The 22,775-nt window shown below is 34.9% G+C and overlaps 1 protein-coding gene across 1 annotated transcript in view; it reads right to left on the bottom strand.

The window, feature by feature from the left end:
• The window catches only part of CTNNA3 (catenin alpha 3), a 1,079,366-nt gene that overhangs the window by 652,227 nt on the left and 404,364 nt on the right, over positions 1–22,775 (bottom strand). The gene's annotated exons all lie outside the window — the stretch shown is intronic.

Here is a 22,775-nt window from a genome sequence, read left to right as displayed (position 1 = left end):
CCATATGTTTGCACGTATAGGAGGATTAGGAGGAACTTGACGGAGGACCAAGGGGGAGAAGAAGGGCGGAAATGGTGGGGGAAAGGGAGAGAGGCAAACCATGAGAGACTCTTGAATGCTGACAAAAACTGAGGACTGATGGATGTGGGGGGGAGGGGGGGATGGGCATGAAGGAGGGCACTTTGGGGATGAGCACTGAGTGTTATGTAGAAACTAATTTGACAATAAACTATTTGTAAAAAAAAAATAATAATTAAAATGTCAAAGGTTAAAGATAAAGAGGGAATTTAAATTTTTTAATGTTTATTTATTTTGTGAGAGAGAGTGGGAGAGAGAGAGAACTTGAGCAGGTGAAGGGGAGAGAAGGAGATACAGAATCCCAAGCAGACTCCACATGGTCGGTGCAGAGCCCCACGCCCACAAACTGTGAGGTCATGACTAGAGCGGAAATCAAGAGTCAGATGCTTAACTCCAAGAGCCACCCAGGTGCCCCAAGAGGGAATTAAAAAAATTTTTTTAATGTTTATTTATTTTTGAGAGAGAGAGAAAGAGAGAGTGCAGGGGAGGGGCAGAGAAATAGGGGGAGACCCAGAATCTGAAGCAGGCTCCAGGCTCTAAGCTGTCAGCACACAGCCTCACACGGGGATCGAACCCATGAACCATGAGATCATGACCTTGTGTAATGCTTTAAATCAACACAAAGCAAAGAATCTACGAAGTGTGAGCCTCCTGCCTTTTATAGTTTAGGGAGTCTTGTGGGAAGGTATGTCAATACTCAAGGGTCCACCTTGTTACCACATAGACAAATTCTTGCCATAGTACAGTTGACTGCTTTCAATGCCATGCATTCCAGTGATGATTATTTAATACAGAGTACTTAGGAAGGCAAAGGGCCTGGTTGCTTAAGAAACTAATAGTTTCCAGTGGGGCTGGAGCTAAGTTGGAATGGAAGACAGTGTTGTTAGACATGTTAAAACAGATTAGTGGTGCAAGATCATACAGTAAGGACTTTTGATTTTATGATACATTCCCTAGGAACCGCCTGGGATGTATTAAGCAGGACACAATCCTGTAGACTGAAAAGATTAATCTTGCTACTATATGAAAAACAAACACAGAATGAGAGAGATCAGTTAGAGGGATATATCAGTAGAATTGGCAAAAGAAGATGGTGGCTTAGATTAGGGTGGTAGTGGGACAGAGGAAAGGAAGTACCCTTAGAATATGCTTTGTAGACAGAGTTCTCATGACTTAGTGATAGACTGATGTGGAATGAAGAAAAGAGGAGGCTCAAGTATTAATCTGGATTTTCATCTGTTTGTTCCTGATGGTGCCATTTAGTGATATGGAAAAGATTAAGGAAAAATAGGTTTCAGAGAGAGGGTAAATTCTTATTCTATCACAGAACTAGACGGTTGTTCATCTTTACCTATGGTTCAGATGCGCAGGAATAAGCAAGTGATGCTGCTAAAGCAGAGACAAAAGGGGGAAAAGTCTCACACAACCAAGTAACTTACTGTAACAGTAAAATAAACTATGATTCACTCCATTTAAATACTGAGGGAGAAACAGCTCCAAGAAAACACAACCAGTTGAACACACTAACAATAAGTCCAGTGATTTGGTAAAAGATTTAACGATATTTATAATAAAAGAATCTACTATAGAATATGAATGGTGAGGTCTAAAGAGTTATTTTGTCTGGTTTACATTCCATTATTTTTAAAATAATCATTAACAATGGAAAATGTTATATGCAGATATAGAATTCTTCAGAATTCTGCATATTAATTCTAAGGAACCAAAGAAATTTGGGAGTTCCCTAAAGCCTACATCCCTAAATACATGCAAGTTTCCCATAGGAAAAGATTTTTAGTTAAAGAAATTAAAAATCACTGGGGCACCTGAGTGGCTCAGTCAGTTAAGCATCCTATTTCAGTTCTGGTCATGATCTCACAGTTTGTGAGTTCAAATCTCACATAAGATTCTCTGCTGTCAGTGCAGAGCCTGTTTTAGATCCTCTGTTCCCCAATCTCTCTCTCTGCACCTGTTCCACTCGTGCACACACACACATGCTGTTTCTTGCTCTCAAAAATAAGTATTTAAAAAAAGGAAATTAAGAATCAGGAACAGAAATGGTAGCAATCTTAGAACTCACCTACAATATGACACATTCTCATCTTAACTTTATCAATGGATGAGACACATTATGCCATTTCAAACTGAATTTTTACAGGTAAATTTAAATATCATTCTACCCCTAGTTCTTGCCACTGGGGAAGGAGACTAAACACTCCTACTAAGCCATGTATGTAAGAAGAGATCAAAATGTGGATGGCTCAACCAAAAATTTTCTTCAGCCTTTTCAATGGAAAAAAATTGGTTTTAAGAGGACTATATATTTTCTGTTATATATAGTATTCATATAATTGATTTGCAAAGTGATAAGTATCAGAAAATTGACTGATTTTCAATTCTCTTGCTATTGTTTTTGGGAAACATGAGAATGCTCAATAGTGGTTACTTATTAAAAGAGCTGGAGTGAGCAGAAAGAATTTTCTCATAAAAATGTCAGATTTTAAAGTAAGATCTGTAAGTACTGTACACAAACTGAGCTCTTACTTTTCAATATAAAATTACTGACATATGAATGAACACAGGTACAGAAAGTCATACAATTCAGTGAATATATATATATATACACTACAATGAGAAGAAAGCACATGATAGAGAAGGCTGTCTATGAGCCAGCAAATTTTTTTTAAAAAAATCCCACTGGGGGAATTGACTTCAGGACACTCACATATATTGTTTCTGGAATTTATATACTGACATTCTCATTCCATTCAGCAAACTTTCTAAAAATAAACACAGCTTTAGAATGAGAAAATATTATATTTCCTGAATAGCCAGCATCCTCCCTAAGGTCCTGAATGAATGGATATCCTTCTCTAGTGGATGCCAAATCAGTAAAGCAGGAAAAAGTTGGCTGTCTGCCTCCAGTGTCACACACAGGAGTAATATGATCATTTGGGAACCTGCTGTAAATTGGAGTAGGTAGAAGCACAAGTTTCTCTTTACCAAATAATAAGGCTTTGAAAAATGACTTTGATTCTCCTAAATTCAATCTTAGATTGCCTGAAAACCCAGGATTGTCCTCACTGCAATTCCTTCTTCGAAGACTATCTCTAACATCTGATAAAGATAAATAAATAATATTCAGATAAGACACATTTACTGACAAACATACCATGTTAAGGTTTTCTCAACCAAAGCACTGAACTCTCCTTTGATATGACATGTAATGAGATTCAAGGCCAAAATCTTTTCAGTAAAGATTGAAACAATGTAAAAATCTATAGGCAACTTGTAATAAAACTTTAAACTTTCAGTAAGGATTATGGCCAAAAATTGGAGCAAATCCATGATAAAACTCCTATTGTAGCTATAAGAACTAGCTTTGTGATAAACAGTTTATACTTTTAATTTAAATTTCCCATGTTTCACGTTTTGTCTCCGCCAATTTTCAGCATATTATATAATAAAAAATAAAGCTTATACTGATTCTTTAATGAGTAATTTATCCATGTGGCTAAATCAAAATCCTAATTCAGCCTTCCACTGTGGCCACTGTTAACACACAGGTAATGTAAAAGGCAAAACAAAAGCCAGGGGCTGTCATGAAATCTTCTTTTCAAGGAAAATACCCAATACAAAAGTCTGTACGATATTACCAGATTACTCTCAGGGAGTCATGATGTTTAATTATTTTGCACATGAATATACCTTGGTAAACTGTCGCTGATCCACTACAAAGTACTAGAATAATCATAGCTTGAAAATCACATTTCTTTTCTTCCTCAACCATGAGTAAGGGAACAATTTGAGCAGAAAGTGAAAAGAGACATGGTAATTTAAAACCTCTACATTAAGATCAAACTTCCTTCTTAAAGACAACTGATTTGTACATGAAGATGTTAAGTAGCTTGCCCAACATCACATAGTAAAAGAGTCTGAGACTTTTCTGTGAAGATTAAATAAACCAAAATATGTAAAATGACCAACACAGTACCTGGCCCACAGTTAACTTGAAAGAACGTTGATCCTGTCCTTGACCAAATTCCCTAACTCCTTTTTGGTGTAATATATACTATCAATATACTCTGGCATTGTGACATTTTTTTCTGAGTTTGAGAATTTGGAAATAACAAATAATAAAGTATTTTTGCTTAGAGGTTTAATAAATCATTGTGTGGGGAATAAGTTTGGGAATTCCCTGAGCTTTCATCAATGGATTAAAAAGGCTTAGGGCAAAAGCATCCAAGAATAGGTAAACAGGATGAAAGCGCCCCCAGCATAGAACAAAAGCATAGGGCAGAAAGCTGCTTCCACAAGATGTAAGCTTCCAAGAAGGTAAACAGGTACAAAGACGACAGACCGCCTACTGAAGCCGGGTGAAATTTCCCAAAGCTAATTAGCAAAACAAACAAACAAACAAACAAAAAAAAGTGCTTTGTTGACCCTGATGTAGCATGCTCTATCTGTTTTATCCCCTAGGCAAATTGAGATAATGGTGCCGGGTACCTGGTAAACAGCCATCTGCTCGGCACCTGGATTTTGTTTTGTACTGACCCAATCCCCTAACAATGCATATATTTGAAAACCCTTTCTCTCACACACTTGAGAAACACTCACTGTTTTACTGTCTCTTTCTGCATGTCCATCATGTTTGTAAGGCTTCTGATACTAATAAATACGGAGCAAGGACCTTTACTTGGAACTCTTGTCTCCTCCCAGACATTAGCCTCTCTTGTATTCAATTCTGTGTCTGCTCTCTTGCAGGACAAGAGACAACTCCAGACTCAAATTCTGCGACACACTGGCATTATTCACAAATTGCATATCAGAATATTTCATTGCATTTTTTTCAAAATGGCTCCCCTAAACCAAATTACCAAAAAGATTTCATTAAAAAATAGTATTAAAAATTATAAAAGATTAATTAACTTAAGATCAATTATGCATTTGAATAATATATTGCCAGTGTTTTATATTACTTAATCTCAGAACAAAAAAAATTTAATAATTAAATTTTGAATAGCAAGCAATCTCTTTTTAAAACTATACCTATTGTTTTATGAATGTTTAAAAAGCATATTTGTAAGTTCATGGAAATTTGACTTACAAACTTCAAATATAAGGTTCTTAAATATCTACATTTAATTTGTATGAAATAAATTAATTTTAATGTACTGAAGAGATCAATTGTATTTAGAAAATTAATAAATATAATCAGACTATACAAGACTGCTAATTTTAATCAAAATATGACTTTATTTTGACAATTTACCTACATTTAGGGAACAAACTTCCCATCTCTTTAAAAAAATTTTTTAACATTTGTTTATTTTTGAGAGGGGGGAGGGGCAGAGAGAGGGAGACAGAAAATCCAAAGCAGGCTCCATGCTGTGAGCAGAGGTTCTGATGGAGGGATCAGACTCATGAACTGTGAGATCATGACCTGAGACAAAATCAAGAGTCAGCTGCTTAACCAACTGAGCCACCCAAGTGCCCCTCATCTCTTCTTTAATGCAACTGTCCCTCATCCTGCAAAGAATTGTTAGTAACTATCTCAGAGATTCTCCAGAGAATAAATTCAATTATTAAATCATTCAAAATTTGAAGTTTTAAACTAGAAAATGGAGTCAAGAGGATTCACAACAGTATCAGAGTTGAGATCGTTAGATGTCTTCAACAATCATAAGAAAACTCCCTTTTATTTTATTTTTAAAAAAAATTTTTTTTAATGTTTTATTTATTTCTAGGAGAGAGAGAGACAGCGTGAGCAGGGGAGGGTCAGAGAGAGAGGGAGTCACAGACTGAAACAGGCTCCAGGCTCCGAGCTGGCAGTCAGCACAGAGCCCGACGCGGGGCCCGAACCCACGAACCGCGAGATCATGACCCAAGCGAAAGTTGGACGCTTAACCGACTAAGCCACCCAGGCGCCCCAAGAAAACTCCCTTTTAAATGATAATGCATAATGCAAAACTTGTGAGTTAACTAGCTCAAAGCCAGTGATAAATAGAGTAATGGACAGATTCTATTATCTGCATGCACTATATTACCAGGAAATGTAAAAAGGCCAACAATACATCATGTTTAGCAAATTTGTCAATCTTATTTTGAGATCTGGTATGAAGAAAAAAATATTTACTTGAAATTAATTTTTAACCTACATGGGTGGACTTTTATCTACTATTTCTTAAATGGATAGCAAGAGGTATCTCCCCATCCCGAATCCCAACTATATATACAGCTTCAAAACTTTTTTTCAGGGGTGCCTGGGTGGCTCAGTCGGTTAAGCGTCCAACTTCCGCTCAGGTCATGATCTCATGGTTAGTGGGTTCAAGCCCCGCATTGGGCTCTGTGCTGACGGCTAGCTCAGAGCCTGGAACCTACTTCAGATTCTGTTTTCCCTCTCTCTCTGACCCTCCCCTGCTCATGCTCTCTCTTTCTCTCTCTCTCTCTCTCTCTCTCTCTCATAAATAAATAAAACATTAAAAAGAATTTAAAATTTTTTTTCAATAGTTTATGGAATATTTTTCTATGATGTGCAAAAGGCCAACTCCCAAGTCTGTCTTCAAAACACCAATACTTTTTCTCTAGTTCCTCCTAAAAATCAAAATGACATTTTTTTATTTTTTCAAGACCATGTTACTGAAGAGCTTGCCTTTCTAATATTTTTATGCACTGTCTAGACAAAGCAAGAAGAAAGGCCTTTCTTTGGATATCATCCCCATAATAACTCAACCAGGAATACAGAACACTAGAGAGAATCTTCAAATGTCATTTTGCCTTTTTTGTTTAAATTTCATCTCTGAGTATGTAGAACCACAGGAGAATTATACCATCAAAATTTCCATCAAAGTGAGACCTTTTGGTGAATCAAAGAAAAATGAGGTGATGTATTTTATTCTTTTATTATTTCAGAAAGCAAGGAAAATGGTTATCAACAATAATAATACCAAATGTCATATGGGAACTCTTAAAAGTGAACTGTGCACTTTTACTAGATTTATAAGCAAAAAGAGAGAGAGAGAGAGAGAGAGAGAGAGAGACATTTATTCAAATGATCCACGATAGAAAAATTTTCATCTTCCTCATATGTCCCCTTTCTTACTCTAGATAGTAAGTAGTTCAAACTCCCTTTCTGTGACTTTTATCAAACTGGATGTTCTTCCCAAGGTCTGCAAATCAGTAGAAGTTTATATGCTCAGGCATATATTTTAGCTTCTGCTCCTATCAAAGCAGTCCAATTTATGAGTGATCACAGCATTTTGCAGAGCAGGACCCATATGTAGAAATCAGCCCTTTTCCACAATTCACACAAAGTAAAACTTGGTGTGGTTAGTAAACTTCATTGAAGATTTGAGGAAGAAAATTAACATCGCAGAATGAAAATTTAAGATTATTCATTGAAAAATCTTGTTCTTAAAGTCATTTGAGGGACACCTGGTGGCCAAGTCATTTAAGTATCCGACTTTGACTCAGGTCATAATCTTGCCATTCATGAGTTCAAGCCCCATGATGGGCTCTGTGCTGACAGAAATGATTCAGAAATGGTTCCTTCTCCAAGAAAAAGTCTGAAGCCACTAGTTAACATATTTTTCCCTTTCTTACTACAATATACTCTTTAGTTTAGTTCCACTTTGTAAGAATAGACTGAATCAGTGTTTGCCAAACTTTCTTCTTAGCAAAAGAATCTTTTTGCAAATGGACCCTAACATATGACACATACATAAACACAAATACACAGAACCCTAACATGACTGAAAAAGTGGAGCTGCTGCTTTGACTTTGTCTTCCACCTCTCATCTAATTGCTACCACAGACAGTCCAAATGGAAGAAGTCTCCAGTCAAGTTTGAAAAATACTGCATTATATCTGGAACAAGAATAAGTCACAGAATTTGGCAATTGATTGTATGTGAAAAATATGAGAAAAAATAGTCAAAGTTGACCGGAAGATTGTGAGCCTGCTACACTGAAAGGAGAGCACCCTTGATAGAAATAAATTAAAGAAAGTGTATATTATACCTAGTCTCATAATTTGTGACCAATATGTGGATTTTCTTCATAATTCCAATTTGATGAAATGAGTATAAAAAAGGCAACTTAAAGATAACAAAATTTTAAGTGCATTTATTATAGAACTTAGGCATTATCACATGAATAATTAATGTCCATATTCATCTATGCTTACCACTATTATAATTACACACGGTTTTAAATTAATTTTGTTGACATATAATATGATAAGTTAAATTAAATTTCAGCATTGAAGTCTAAAAAAGGGCTACTTGTAATTATCTATAAAATAATTTCCATTTATTATACTTTGCCCAGATTATTATAGCTTTTCCTATCTTTCAATAAACCTCATCTATAGCTTATGTTTTATCTTTCCAGAAGAGATAAGTTTTATCAGTATTGAAGGCAAAGAGCTTATAAGAGGAAGAGAATGGAACCAACATTTATGATACCTACCACAATTCTCATGCTTTTATGTCAGAAGTTTTCATTATAGCTACACAATAAAATCTCACAGGAATTTTTTTAAACCATCTGATACATGAGAGCTACCTGCAGATATTCTGATTTAAGTGGTCAGATGTGGGGCTTTGGCTTGAGATTCTCCAGGATATCAAGTACATGGCTATTACTGAAAATAGGTTTTATATACTCTTGCATGTCATCATCAAAACAATCTGACCAGATCATTTTATTACCCTTTTATTTAACATTAGAAAACTGAATTTCAGAAAGGTTGAGAAAATTGTTCCAAGGCATAAAAAAAAGCAAATATTAGATTTTAAACCCATTTCTCTGACTATAATGATCTTTCTAACCCCCACTTTGTCACGTGCAAGACACCAAAATTATTAATATAAATTAATAGTGCATATCTATATCTTATTTTACTCCTAACATTAAAAAGAGGTGGAATAAAGAATCACATCTTCCATATGCTAAGAAGACACCATCTTCTTTACTGAATTAATTAAATTGCTAAAAGAGAAGAAGTTGCTTTGTATTTTGTGTCATTAAGATATGCTATATTATCTCACTTTCAAATGTCCCTGATTTTTTCATATATAAACGATGTTTAAAAATTATGAATTTTAGAGTCACCTATCAGAGAAAAGAAGAAAAATACAATATAAAAGTGCTTGAGAAACATATAAGGTGATTATATTTGTCAACCATTTCATTTCTATCACCTTTCAGGGAGAAAGGTGATTTTTGTAATAAAATTCCATGATTTGTAAAATAATAACCAAGCTTCACCAAAATTGTGTTGAATGTATCCAGTGTGTAAGTATGTAGAAATATAAATACATATCAATATCTTCTTTGAAGCTTAAACAAGCCTATACATTTTGGAATCTAATTTATGAATGTTTCCTAACTTTTATGATAAAAGGTTAACATATGATTTTGACTAGCTAGCTAATAATAAATAAATAAATAAATAAATACCACACATTCTATTGTTTTCCATCTTAAAATATATTGTCAGTGGACTTTTAAAAAAAAGTCATACCAAAAGTGATATTACCAACTCCCTAAAGGCAACAAATTCCACTAAACTAGAATTCATATTTTAGAGAGGAGATGGATAACATCTCACAATTCAACCTCAGCAGAAGTCATTAAGCCAGGCACATATGTGAGGGCTGTATTTCTCATTGGATTACAAATCCAATAAGAGCTTTGCCTTTGAGTTACTAGCACTACAAAGATTAAATCAAAGTATTGTCAGGGGAAAAAAAGCTCTTGGATGCATGGAGATTTCTAGAATAAAACATTTATGATTTTTTAAGCTCAAATGGATAAGAAGTCATTTAGTCCTGTTTTTTCATTATACAAACTACCTACAAGGTTTTTGCAAAAAAGCTATCTTTCATTCTCGACCCCCTCCAATCCTGTACCCACTGCATTTAGCTTACCATTCTAAATTGTTAGTATGGGCTACAAGGTCTAGCATGATCCCTGCTCTGATTCATCTCACACTACAGGTTCCTTCAATCTCAGGACTGAAGTCACTCTGGCCTTTAATCAGGTCTTCATAGACACTGAGCTCTTTGCCACTGGAGAGTGCATAAACAATTCTGTTTCTCTAGAATGTGTTTTCCATCTTCACCTCCCCCTTGACATGGCTGAAATCTACTATCCTTAGGCTTCTAACATAGAGAGGACTTCCATCATCTCTCCTTTAATTTCAAAGTTGTACACTTCTTTCATTTCTACCCCAGTTTGTAATTATACATTAATTTGGGAGACTATTATTTTATTTCTGTGTCACCAGTATGCTGTTGGCTTCCTAAGAGCATGGAACATGTCTTTCTAGTTCATCCTTATATCCTCATCTTTTACAAGTCAGATGCATTACAGATGTTCAATAACTATTGAATGAATGAATCAACTGGATATTAAAGGAGGGTGATTAAGAGCAGAGGTTCTAGAGTCAGGTTGTTTCAGTTCAATCATCAGTTCAACTACATAGCAGTTGTCAATTCTTTCATGTCTAAAATAAGAATTATAACAGTAGGATGAATACATGACAATAAGTAAATTGTCTAGAACAGATTATCAAATAAATATAGTTATAATTAATAACAATTATTAGGACAGAGGTAATATTTCATTCATGCCTTATTATATACATATTTATAAATGGTATGTATGTATATGTATATATGTGTGTATGTATTTAAATATACACCTATATATGTGTGTGTAATTTTTCCATCTCTTCTTTTTGTAACTAAATAATCCCATCATATAGATTGAGATATTCTGCTTTATCCATGATTGGTTTCTGTTTTCCTTATCAATAATTTCTTTCTAAATTTTCCTATTATAAAGTAAAACTTGCAAACTTTGGCATCCCTAGGTCATTTATATATCATATCAATCATATGATGTATTACAATCAGCATAAACAGCACACCATACTATTATTAATCTCTTTATCTCCAGTTTTTATTATAACTTGTTGTTAGCAAAATACTTGAAAATTATATTTTCACTAACTTATATAGGATTTCCTATTAGGGTGCAAGCTGTCTATGTTTGGAAAAACATGAAAATAAACCTGTTAGAGTAAAAGAAAGAAAAGCTTCATCAGATAATGTAGATGCAACAAAAGAAGAATGGTTAAGTGGGTCTGCATTACAAAAATGCAAACAGGGGCTCCTGGGTGGCTCAGTTCATTAAGCATCTGACTCTTGGTTTTAGCTCAGGTCATGAACTCATGGTTTCATGAGGTCGAGCCTCATATCAAGCTCAATGCAACAGGGTAGAGACTGCTTGGAAATCTATGTCTCCCTCTCTCTCTGCCCCTCCCCCACTTGCACTGTCTCTGTCTCTCTCAAAATAAATAAGCAAACAAAAATGCAAACAATCTGTTAGTGTACAAGAAATGTAAGAAAAAGAATGAAGGAAAGAACACCAAAGATTTAATGATTTAGGGTAAGTTTTGTTTCTCAGGTGATGAGCTATATAGATTGAGACTGCAAGAAGCAAGAATTCATATCTTTCATCAACAAAAGGATAAATATTCCTAACAAAATATCAACAAATAGAATTTAGCCATATAGGAAAAAAACTATACACCATGACCAAGTAAGGTTTATTCCAGAAATTAGAGGACTGTTCAATATTTGAAAACCAATCAATTTAATCTACCATATTAACAGACTAAATAAAGAAAGCCATTTGATCATGTCAATTGATGGAGAAAAGGCATATTTCTTTTTTTCTTTTTCTGTTTTAAATTTTTTGATTAAATTTTTTAATGTTTTATTTATTTCTGAGAAAGAGAGACTGAGACAGCATGATCAGGGGAAGGTCAGAGAGAGAGGGAGATACAGAATCTGAAACAGGCTCCAGGCTTCAGGCTCTGAGCTAGCTGTCAGTACAGAGCCCGACGCCGGGCTCGAACCCATGAACCGCCAGATCATGACCTGAGCTGAAGTCGAACGCTCAACCGACTAAGCCACCCAGGCACCTCTTCTTTTTTTTACATATTTGTAAATGTTTATTCTTGAGAAAGAGAGAGAGAGAACAAGGGAGGGGCAGAGAGAGAAGGAGACAGAGAATCTGAAGCAGGCTCAGCACTGGGAGTACAAAGCCTGACAATGAGGCTCAATCTCATGAACCATGAGGTCATGACCCGAGCCCAAATCAGATGCTCAACCAGGCGCCCAGATTAGGCATATTTCTGACACAATTCAACACATTTTATTCATGATAAAAACTGTCAGAAAAGTAGGAATACGGGAGAATTTTTACATCTTAATTTTTTAATCTACATAATAATAAATAATATCATACTTAATTGTGAAAGACTGAATGCTTTCAATCTGAGATGAGCAAAAAGACAAAAATATCAGCTCTTACCACCTTTATTCAACATAATACTAGAAGTTCTAGCCAGTATAATACTGTATGAAAAATAAATAAAAGCCATACAATTTTAAAAGGAAGAACTAAAACTGTCCCAATCTGTACATGACATATGTAGGAAACACCAAGGAATCTACGAAAAACAAGAACAAAAACCTTCAACTAATAAGTGTTTTCATAAAGATTACAAGACCTAAGTTAAGATAAACCTATTGTGTTTTTATACACTGGTGATGAACATGTGGAAATTGAAATTTAAAATACAATATCATTTGCAATACCTTAAAAAAAGGTAACAACTATGTATAAATCTAACAAAGCATTGTATGGGACTTGTAGGCTGAAAATTACAAAGTGCTAGTGAAAGAAATCAAAGACTTAAATAAACAGATAGACATACTATGTTCATGGTTTGGAAGACATAGTATACCAAAGATGTCAATTCTCCAAAATTGATATATATATTTAACATAATTCTTTTTTTTGTAAGTCTTTATTTAAATTCCAGTTAGTTGATTTACAGTGTAATGTTTCAGATGTATAATATAGTGATTCAACACTTCCACACAACACAGGCTGCTCATCAAAAATGCACTCCTTAATCCCATCACCAGTTTAACCCATCCCCCACTCAACACCCTTCTGGTAACGTCAGTTTGCTCTCTATAGTTAAGAATCTGTTTGCCTCTCTCTCTCTTTCCTCTTTGTTCATTTTTTTTGTTTCTAAATTCTACATATAAATGAAATCATATGGTATTTGTCTTTCTCTGACTTATTTTACTTAGCATAATACTCTCTAGCTCCATCCATGTTATTGCAAATGGCAAGATTTCATTCTTTTTTATGGCCTACTAATATCCCATTGTATAATACCACATCATCCCTATCCATTCATCAATTGATGGACCCTTGGGCTATTTCCATAATTTGGCTACTGCAGATAATGCCGCTACAAACACTGGGGTACACATATCTCTAAGAATTAGTATTTTTGTATTCTTTGGGTAAATACCTAGTAGTGTGATTGCTAGATCATAGAGTATTTCTATTTTTAACTTTTTGAGGAAATTCCAAACTGTTTTCCAGAGCAGCTGCACCAGTTTGCATTTCCATCAACAGTGCAAAAGGGTTCTCCTTTTTCCATATCCTCACCAATTCCTGTTATTTCTTGTGTTGTTGATTTTAACCATTGTGACAGGCATCACTGATCATCAAGGAAATATAAATCAAAACTATAAGTTTAACATAATTTTTATCAAAATCCCAGAAAGATCTTTTATAGACATACATATGATTATTCTAAAAATTACATGGCAAGGCAAAGGAACTAGAAAAATTAAAACAACTTTGAGATAGAATAAACTAGGAGGAAAACTAAATGAAATTTCAAAACTTACTATAGAGCTATAGTAATCTATATTGTGTGGTACTAATCAAAGGACAGACAAATAGTTCAATGCCAGAGAAATGACAAAGATGCAAACGTAACTCAATGGAGGAAGGATATCCATTTTAATAAATAGTGCAAGAACAATAGTCAAATATCATGGATATCAATAGTCAAAAAATAAATCTTGAGAAAAATCTCATAACTCATGAAAATGAACCCAAATGGATCATAAATGTAAAATGTAAATGTAAACCATAAAACCTTTAAAGAATATCTTTGGGACCCAGAACTTTAACAGTTTTTAGGCACAAAATCATAATGCATGAAAGAAAAAAACATAAAATTGACTTTACCAGCTACAGAATAGAAAATATTTGCAAACCCCATATATGAAAAAGTTTTCCTATCTAGAATATATATAGAACTCTCAATAATTAACAGTAAAATACAAACAATCCAGTTACAAAATTGGCAAACAACATGATGAGCCATTTCACGGAAGAGGATATACGGGTGGCAAATAAGCACATGAAAAAATCTTTAACATCACTAGACATGAGGGAAATGCAAATTAAGATCACTATGAGCAATGACTAAACACCTACTAGAGCAGCTAAGTTTAAAAAAAAAATCATGAGAATACCAAATGCTAGTTGGAGTGTGGAGTAATTAAACCCTTTCTTATGGGAATGAAAAATGGTATAGCAACTCTGGAAAACAGTTTGGCAGTTTACTAAAAACCAGGCATGCATTTATCTATGATCTAGTAATCACACTTCTGGGCATTTATCTCAGAAAACTGAAAACTTATGTCTACAAAATCCTTTACACAACTATCCACAGAAGCTTTATTTGTAATAGACCCAAATTGGAAAAAACAAAATTGCCCTAAAATTGGTATCTGGTTAAATAAATATGGTGCATCCGTACCACGGGATACCACTCAGCAATAAAAAAGAATAAACTATCAATACACAACTTGGATTTCTACGGCATCATACTAAGTGAAAAAAGCAAGTCTTAAAATATAACATACTGTATGATCCCATTCATAAAATATTTTAGAAAAATAAAATTACAGAAATGGGGATCAGATTAGTATTTTCCATGGATTATAGATGGGTCAGGGGAGGGTAGGAAGGCAGGAAGAGGTCTGAGAGGATAAGTATGAATATAAGGTGGTAGCAAGAAGTAGATACAAGTAGTGATGAAATATTTTGTATCTTTATTGTGGTGGTGGTGGCTACTTGAATCTACACATGTGATAAAACTATACACATAATTTATACCAATATGTCAGCTTCTTGATTTTGATATCATACTATAGTTACATAAGATACAACCAATGTGGGAACCGGGAAAGAGGTACACAAAACCTCTCTGTACTCTTTGCAACTTTATTTGAATAAATAATTATTTCCAAATAAAAGCCTTTTTAAAATTTTAGCTTCTATTCTTTTGAGAGGCATTCTGCAACACTATAATAACCCAAAAATGAGAGAATATGAGGTTTCTTGGTACAGTATGAACAGCTAATACAAAATAAAATTAATCATAAAGTAGGTTCAGTTACTTCTAGTTTACAGGCTTCTAGGTTTCACAAAAGGTCAGAAACTAAATAAAACAAGCAGTCAATACTTCTAAAGGAGTTGTAAAATTAGAAAGAGCTTCTGTTTTTACAAAAGATAATATGATTATCATAAACAATGATCATCATATCTCTACTATGCACCAAAGGAAAGAATTATTTTTCTCTCCACAGTTATAAGGCAACTGCCTTACTTAAAATATTGCCAGCTCTATGAGGGTTCTGCTACTTCTTTTTCTGAGTCCCTGCTACTATACTTAAAATTGCCAAGGAGGAAGACTTAGTAACCACCAGAAGCTGAATAAACATTTGCCTGTGACTGTTCTGCAGCATAAATTATATAATCACTTAGTATTCAATGATTCTGATTCAATACCACTAAAGAGAGCAGGAGATCATCATGCACATTTTGAATTATCATTTGTGGGTTACCTGGAAAAGTTTCAAAGTCATTTTTAATGTAATTATAGATCTCATTATAGCATAAATGCACCCAGACACAAATAAGCCTTTTAAAATGGAATTCTACATAGGGCCACTTCCCTAGTTTTTTGTTTTGTTTTCACATTGGGTACATGAATCTTAACACTTAGAGTTAGATAAGTGTTATTTCAGATCTCTGTTATAAGGATACATACAGTGGTTTAATTTTTTTAATGTTTTATTTATTTCTGAGAGAGAGAGAGAGAGCGAGAGCGTGAGCAGGGGACGGTCTGAGAGAGAGGGAGATACAGAATCCAAAGCAGGCTCCAGGCTCTGAGTTAGCTGTCAGCACAGAGACTGAAGTGGGGCTCGAACCCAGGAACCATGAGATCATGACCTGAGATGAAGTCAGACGCTTAACCGACTGAGCCACCCAGGCACCCCAGTGGTTTAATTTTTAACACAGGACTTAATGACTATGAAAGATTAACGGAGATTAATAAAATCTATACTTCATAATAGGATCCATTAACAGATTTCTCTACATGAATCTACTTAAGATTAATAATTAACGATTTTATCTTCCTCCTCAAAAAGCTTTTATTAATAACCTTGACCACTACAGCTAAAAGAACAGTCTAACTTTGTCCTCTGTACCTTCTAGATAGTTCCTTAAATTTGGTATTAGTTTGGTTCTCATTCTTTATGCTCTTCTCCAAGTAAAGTCTTTGCCAATCAAATTCCATAATATTCTGATTATTTATTGCTGTATAAAAAGTCACCTCAAAACTTAGTGGTTAAAAGTAACAACTTTTTATTCTCTCATCATTCTAAGGTATGACAGAACTCAGCCATGGTTTCACACATCCAGTTTCTATGTTCTCACAGTCAAGATTTGACTTCAGTTGCAGCCATTATGGGTTGGACATCCAAGACAGCACACTAACAGGGCTGTTAGTTGATGGTGGATTTTGGCAGAAAACTCAAGTGAGGCTGTCAGCAAGAATGTCTACCTGGTTTTGGCCTCTTCATGTGAGTTGGGCTTCCTACAACATAGCAATTGAGAGGGAGTATACTACAACATAGGAACTTCTGAGAGGAAGTGTCCCAAGACAAACATTATAAGAGATTTAGGTGGAATCTGGAAGGTTTTTTTTATGATATAGCCTTAGAAGTTCCAGAATGTTGCTTCTGCCATATTTAACTGATCAAGCAAGTCACTAAGGCAAGCCCAAGTTCAAGAAGGAGGGTATCAAACTCTATCTAACAATAGAAGAAAAGCAGTCATATCAAAAAAGAATATGAAAACAGGAGATATTATTGTGGGCATTTTGCAAAAGTGTAATATACTACATGTGGAAATTTTGGTTTTTTCCAGTATACTGGTATGAAATACTAGTTGTCTATTTTTACCAGTTAACACTGAAAATGACAACATGATGTTATATAGCTCTTGTTCTCCATGACCTAAGCATACTGTCTCTTTTTCTTTTGTTACCTTTACTAACAGCAGTGGTAGTGTTTCTACCACTTTAATACTGGGTATCAAAAACCATGTGGTGGAAAAGACATTTCTGCATAGAGCTTTGCTGTCAAATACGGTAGCTACTAACCACATGCACTATTGAACACGTGAAATGTGGCTCATCCAGGTGTACTAAAAATGAAAATGCCCACTGAATATCAAAGCCTTAGTACTAAAAAGATGGTAAACTATTTCACTAATAATGTTTATGATTCCATTTTGAAATATGTTTCATATACTTAATTAAACAAAATTTATTATTTTACCTGTTCCTTTTATTGCATGTGGCTAGTAGAAAATTTTAAATTACATATGTGACTCACATATTATACTCATTTGAATAATTTTCCATTGGAAAGCACTGGCTCAGAAAATAAACTAAATCATATTTTCCATTGTGTAGCATCTAAACAGCTCATGGTGTTTATACCATTAAGTGGTTTTCAGGCACTTTAATTACTTCATGCTAAATCTTATGTGAGACACATAAACACATTCAAAATCAATATTTTGGTATTTCTATAAAACTGATTGCTTTTCCTGAAACTTAAGTACACATCTCAGATTTAATATATCTACATTTTTAGTATATAATTGCAGCAATTCATTTCACATAAGATTTCAAAGTTGCTCACAAAGTTTCTCTACAAAAGTAAACTACACAGTCTTTGATTAAGATCATATGTTAGTTATCTATTGTGGTTGTAACAAATTAACACAAACTTCATGGCTTAACACAAATTTATTGCCTTTCATCTCTATAGGTCACAAGTAGGACACTGAGCTAAAATCAAGATGTCAGCTAGGCTGTGTTTCTTTCAGGAGAACCTAGGTGAGAATCTATTTACTGCCCATTTGGGTTGTTAAAGATTCAGTTCCTTGCACTTATATGACTGAGATCCCTGTTTTCTTGGTGGATGTCATCTGAAGTCCATTCCCAGCTACAGAGGCCACCTATATACATTGGTTCATGGTCCCCTTTCTCCATCTTCCAAGCAGCAATGGTGAGTTTACTCTCTCTCATTCTTTGAACCTCTCCTCATCCTTCCATCTCATCTCTCTCTGATACATCCAGAAAAGGTTCTTTGCCTTCAAGAACCCATGTGATTAGATTGAGCCCACCCATTTAATCTAGGAAAAATCTCTTCATCACAAGGTTCCTGTCCTTAATCACATCTGCAAAGTCTGTAGTACCATGTAAGGTAACATATTCATAGGTTCCATGGATTAGAGTGCGAATGTCAAGGGTAGGAGGGAGGGCAATATTCTTCCTACCACTGATAGGAATAATTTTTTTAACATTTTATTTTTAAGTAATATCTACACCTAAAGGCCTCAATTTACAACCCCAAGATCAAGAGTCACATGCTTTACTGACTAAGCCAGCCAAGTGCCCCAGGAATAAACTTTTTATGGGGAGAGAAAACTTCTTATAGATATATATTTCCCCATATGTGAATGAAAGAAAAGTATTTTCAACTGAGGTGCAAGGTACTCTGAATCATACTCACAATCCAAATCCACTAGGATACTAGAAACTTATTTCAAGTTTATATAAATGTCAAAGTGAAACAGTTAAATGCTTCCATAGTACATTATAGCAAACAATTTATTGGAAAGGTAAAGTTTTGTCAATCAACAATCTTGGTTGAGTTCTGTCAGAGACAAAGTGTAATAGTTACCTCTAAGGAAAACCGAGTTTCAATTTATCTTCCAGAGGAAACGAGTGAATAAATTCATGTCAAGAATTCAATAAGCTATTTTGTTGTGGTTATAAGACTTAAAAACATACACTGTGAAAATTTCTGATGCAAAATCAGGAACCAAAATATGATGGGACAATTTGCAATTTGTAGATCACTAACAGTCTTCTACAACTAATTATTTTTAAAGGTTATTTTAAATGTTTATTTATTTATTTTTGAGAGAGAGAGAGGTGGAGAGAGAGAGAGAATGTGAGTAGGGAAGGGGCAGAGAGAAAGGGAGAGAGAGAATCCCAAGTAGACTCCACACTGTCAGAGCCTAACGCAGGGCTCAAACTCATGAACCATGAGATCATGACCTGAGCTGAAATCAAGATTCCGACTTTCAACCAACTGAGCTACCTAGACACCACATCTCCAATTAATTATCAGGTGTAGCCAGTAGCCAAGCAAATTGCTTGTCCATGTCTGACCCTGTTAAATGCACATTAGCACAGAAATAAAGCTACAGGTTGGTCTTTGATCCTAAATTTATATCACAGTGGTAAGATAATGGTTTTTTAAAATTTTTAATGTTTTATTTATTTCTGAGAGAGAGACAGTGTGAGTAGGGGAGGGTCAGAGAGAGAGGGAGACACAGAATCCAAAGCAGGCTCCAGGCTCTGAGCTAGCTGTCAGCACAGAGCCTGACGCAGGGCTCGAACCCACGAACCGTAAAATCATGACCTGAACTGAAGTGGGATGCTTAACTGACTGAGCCACCCAGGTGCCCCAGATAATGTTTTTATTCAGAGGCTAACTTCAAATTAATTCAAAAATATGTTTCAATGGTAAAAGATTTTAGTATGAATTGCAATATGACAGGGGAGAGTTTCACCCACACCAACAAACAGTGCTCAGTACGTTAGCTGGGTATCCTACATTTCAACTCAATTCTGAATGCATGAGATTCCATAGGTTAAGAGTTCAGAACTACAAATTTGTCTGAACCACTTCCTCTCCCAGCACTTCAGATGCCAATTCCAAGTGCAGGTATTACCCGTACTTCTGATCAACTGGCTATAATCCTCACCTTGGGTTCAATCAATTTGCTAGAGCAGCTCACAGAACTCAGAAAAACATTTTACTTACTGGATTACTAGGATATTATAAAAGGACATAACTCAAAAACAACCAAATGTAAAAGATGCATAGAACAAGGTATGTAGAAAGAGGCACAAGATATGTCCCTCTAGTGTGCCACTAGTCCTGAATCTCCCATGTGTTCACTGAACACATTCTTTCTTTCATGGAGGCTTCATTCAATAGGTATGGTTGAATAAATCATTGGCCATTGTGATTGAATTCAACCTCCAGCCCCTCTTCTCACCCCAGGAGGTCAGGAGGTGATACTGAGACTTGTAATCCTCTAATCACATGATTGGTTTTCCTGACAACCAGCCCTCATCCTTAGGTCCAAAACCCCCTCATTAATATAACAAAAGATACCTTTATCACTTTCATTACTTATAAAATTCCAAGGGTTTTAGGATCTCTATGCCGGGAAATGAGACAAATACCAAATATATATTACTTATTATGAATTACAAAATCACATTAGAAACTGATTTATGAAAAAAATGGTTAAAGTAATATTATGAGTAACTCATAATTGGTTAGCATTAAAGAAAGGCTTAAATTGAAATATGGCTTGTTTTGAAAGCAAAGAAATTTAAATATATCAAATATTTGAAAGAAACCTATTCGCAAATTTGTGAATACTTAACCTCATATGTCACCTTTCCTTCTTTCCCATACATTTCATCCAAACCAAACTGCTTATGTTTCCCACATCAAACATATAATGTTGATTACCACTTTTATGCCTCTGCACAGGCTGTTACCCCTTTCTGAAATTCCCATCTGTCTATGCTTCAAAGGCCAGTATAAGAGCTTTCTTCTCCGTGAAGCCTTCACACAGGGCTTTACTACTCCCTACTTGGTGCTGTTATTGTATTTAGTACTGATTACTATACAATTTTATTGTGCTCTATTTTACTTACTTATTTGTTTGATTCTGCTTGACAACTAGGATTGTGATTGTTTAGACTCAGAAATCACCAGTTCTTAGCACAATATATATAGAAGAATTATGCAATTAGAAACTGCATAAAATTCTAACTCAAACTTTGTTTTAGCAATTATTTATGGCCAATACAGAATCTATCAATAAAATATGTTAAATTCTTCTTAAAATCCTTCATACATATTGTCCTATATATAATACAAAAATGGTCACATAATTTCTAAGTGACAAAGCATCTAGGTCTGCCTAAAACAGTCCTGATTTAAGCCTTTTGTGGATCAGTGAATGCCTGTACTACACTTTTCTTATTTTGGCTTTTCTATTATTTTATTTTATTTATTTTAATTTTAAAAAATTTTTAATGTTTATTTATTATTTTGAGAGAGAGAGCACAAGCAGGGGAAAGACAGAGAGGGGGAGACAGAATCCAAAGCAGGCTCTGAGCTGTTAGCACAGAGCCTGACACTCAAACTGTGAGATCATAACCCAAGCCAAAGTCAGATGCTTAACTGACTGAGCCACCCAGGTGCCCCTACTTCTTCTATCTTTTTACATTTAAATTCCAGTTAGTTAACACACAGTGTAATGTTAGTTTCATGTGTACAATGTAGTGATTCAACACATTCATACAACACCTGGTACTCATCACAAGTGTACTCCATAATCTCCATCACCCCTTTTTTCTTTAATTTTTGTTTTAATGTTTATTTATATTTGAGAGAGAGAGAATGAGTAGGGGAGGGGCACAGAGAGATGGAGACAGAATGTGAAGCAGGCTCCAGGCTCTGAACTGTAAGCACTGAGCCCAATGCAGGGCTCAAACTCAGGAGTGTGAGATCATGAGTCAGACACCATGAGATCATGAGTTCATGACCTGAACCAAAGTTGGACGCTTAACTGACTGAGCCACCCAGGTTCCCCTCCATCACCTCTTTAACCCATCTCTAATACACCTCCCCTCTGTTAACCATCAGTTTGTTCTTTATATTTAAGAATCCGTTTCTTAGTTTGCCTCCCTCTCTCTTTTTTTACCCTTTGCTCATTTGTTTTGCTTCTTAAATTCTACATGAGTGAAATCATATGGTACTTGTCTTTCTCTGACTGACTTATTTTGTTTAGAATATTACTTCCTAGCTCTATCCATGTTGTTGCAAAGGGCAAAATTTCATTCTTTTTTATAGCTGAGTGATATACATATCTTCTTTATCCATTCATCAGTTGATGGACATTTGGGCTGCTTCCAAATCTTGGCTATTGTAGATAATGCTATAAATATAGGGGTGCATGTATCCCTCTGAATTAGTATTTTTGTATTCTTTACGTAAATATCTAGTAGTGCAATTGCTAGATTGTAAGGTAGTTCTAGTGTTAACTTTTTAAGGAGGCCCATACTGTTTTGCACGGTGGCCGCACCAATTTACATTCCCACCAACAGTGCAAGAGGGTTCCCCTTTCTCTGCATCCTTACCAACACCTGTTGTTTTTGTGTTGTTGATTTTAGCCATTCTGACACTGTGAGGTAATATCTCATTGTAGTTTTGATTTGTATTTCTCTGATGATCACTAATGTTGAGCATCTTTTCATGTGTCCATTGGCTCCTCTATATATCT

The sequence above is a fragment of the Hyaena hyaena genome, unplaced genomic scaffold, assembly GCF_003009895.1.
Source record: "Hyaena hyaena isolate Hyena2069 unplaced genomic scaffold, ASM300989v1 scaffold_73, whole genome shotgun sequence".
Lineage (NCBI taxonomy): Eukaryota > Metazoa > Chordata > Mammalia > Carnivora > Hyaenidae > Hyaena > Hyaena hyaena.
The sequence above is the reverse complement of the archived record's forward strand: the minus strand, read 5'-3'. Positions and strand labels throughout refer to the sequence as shown.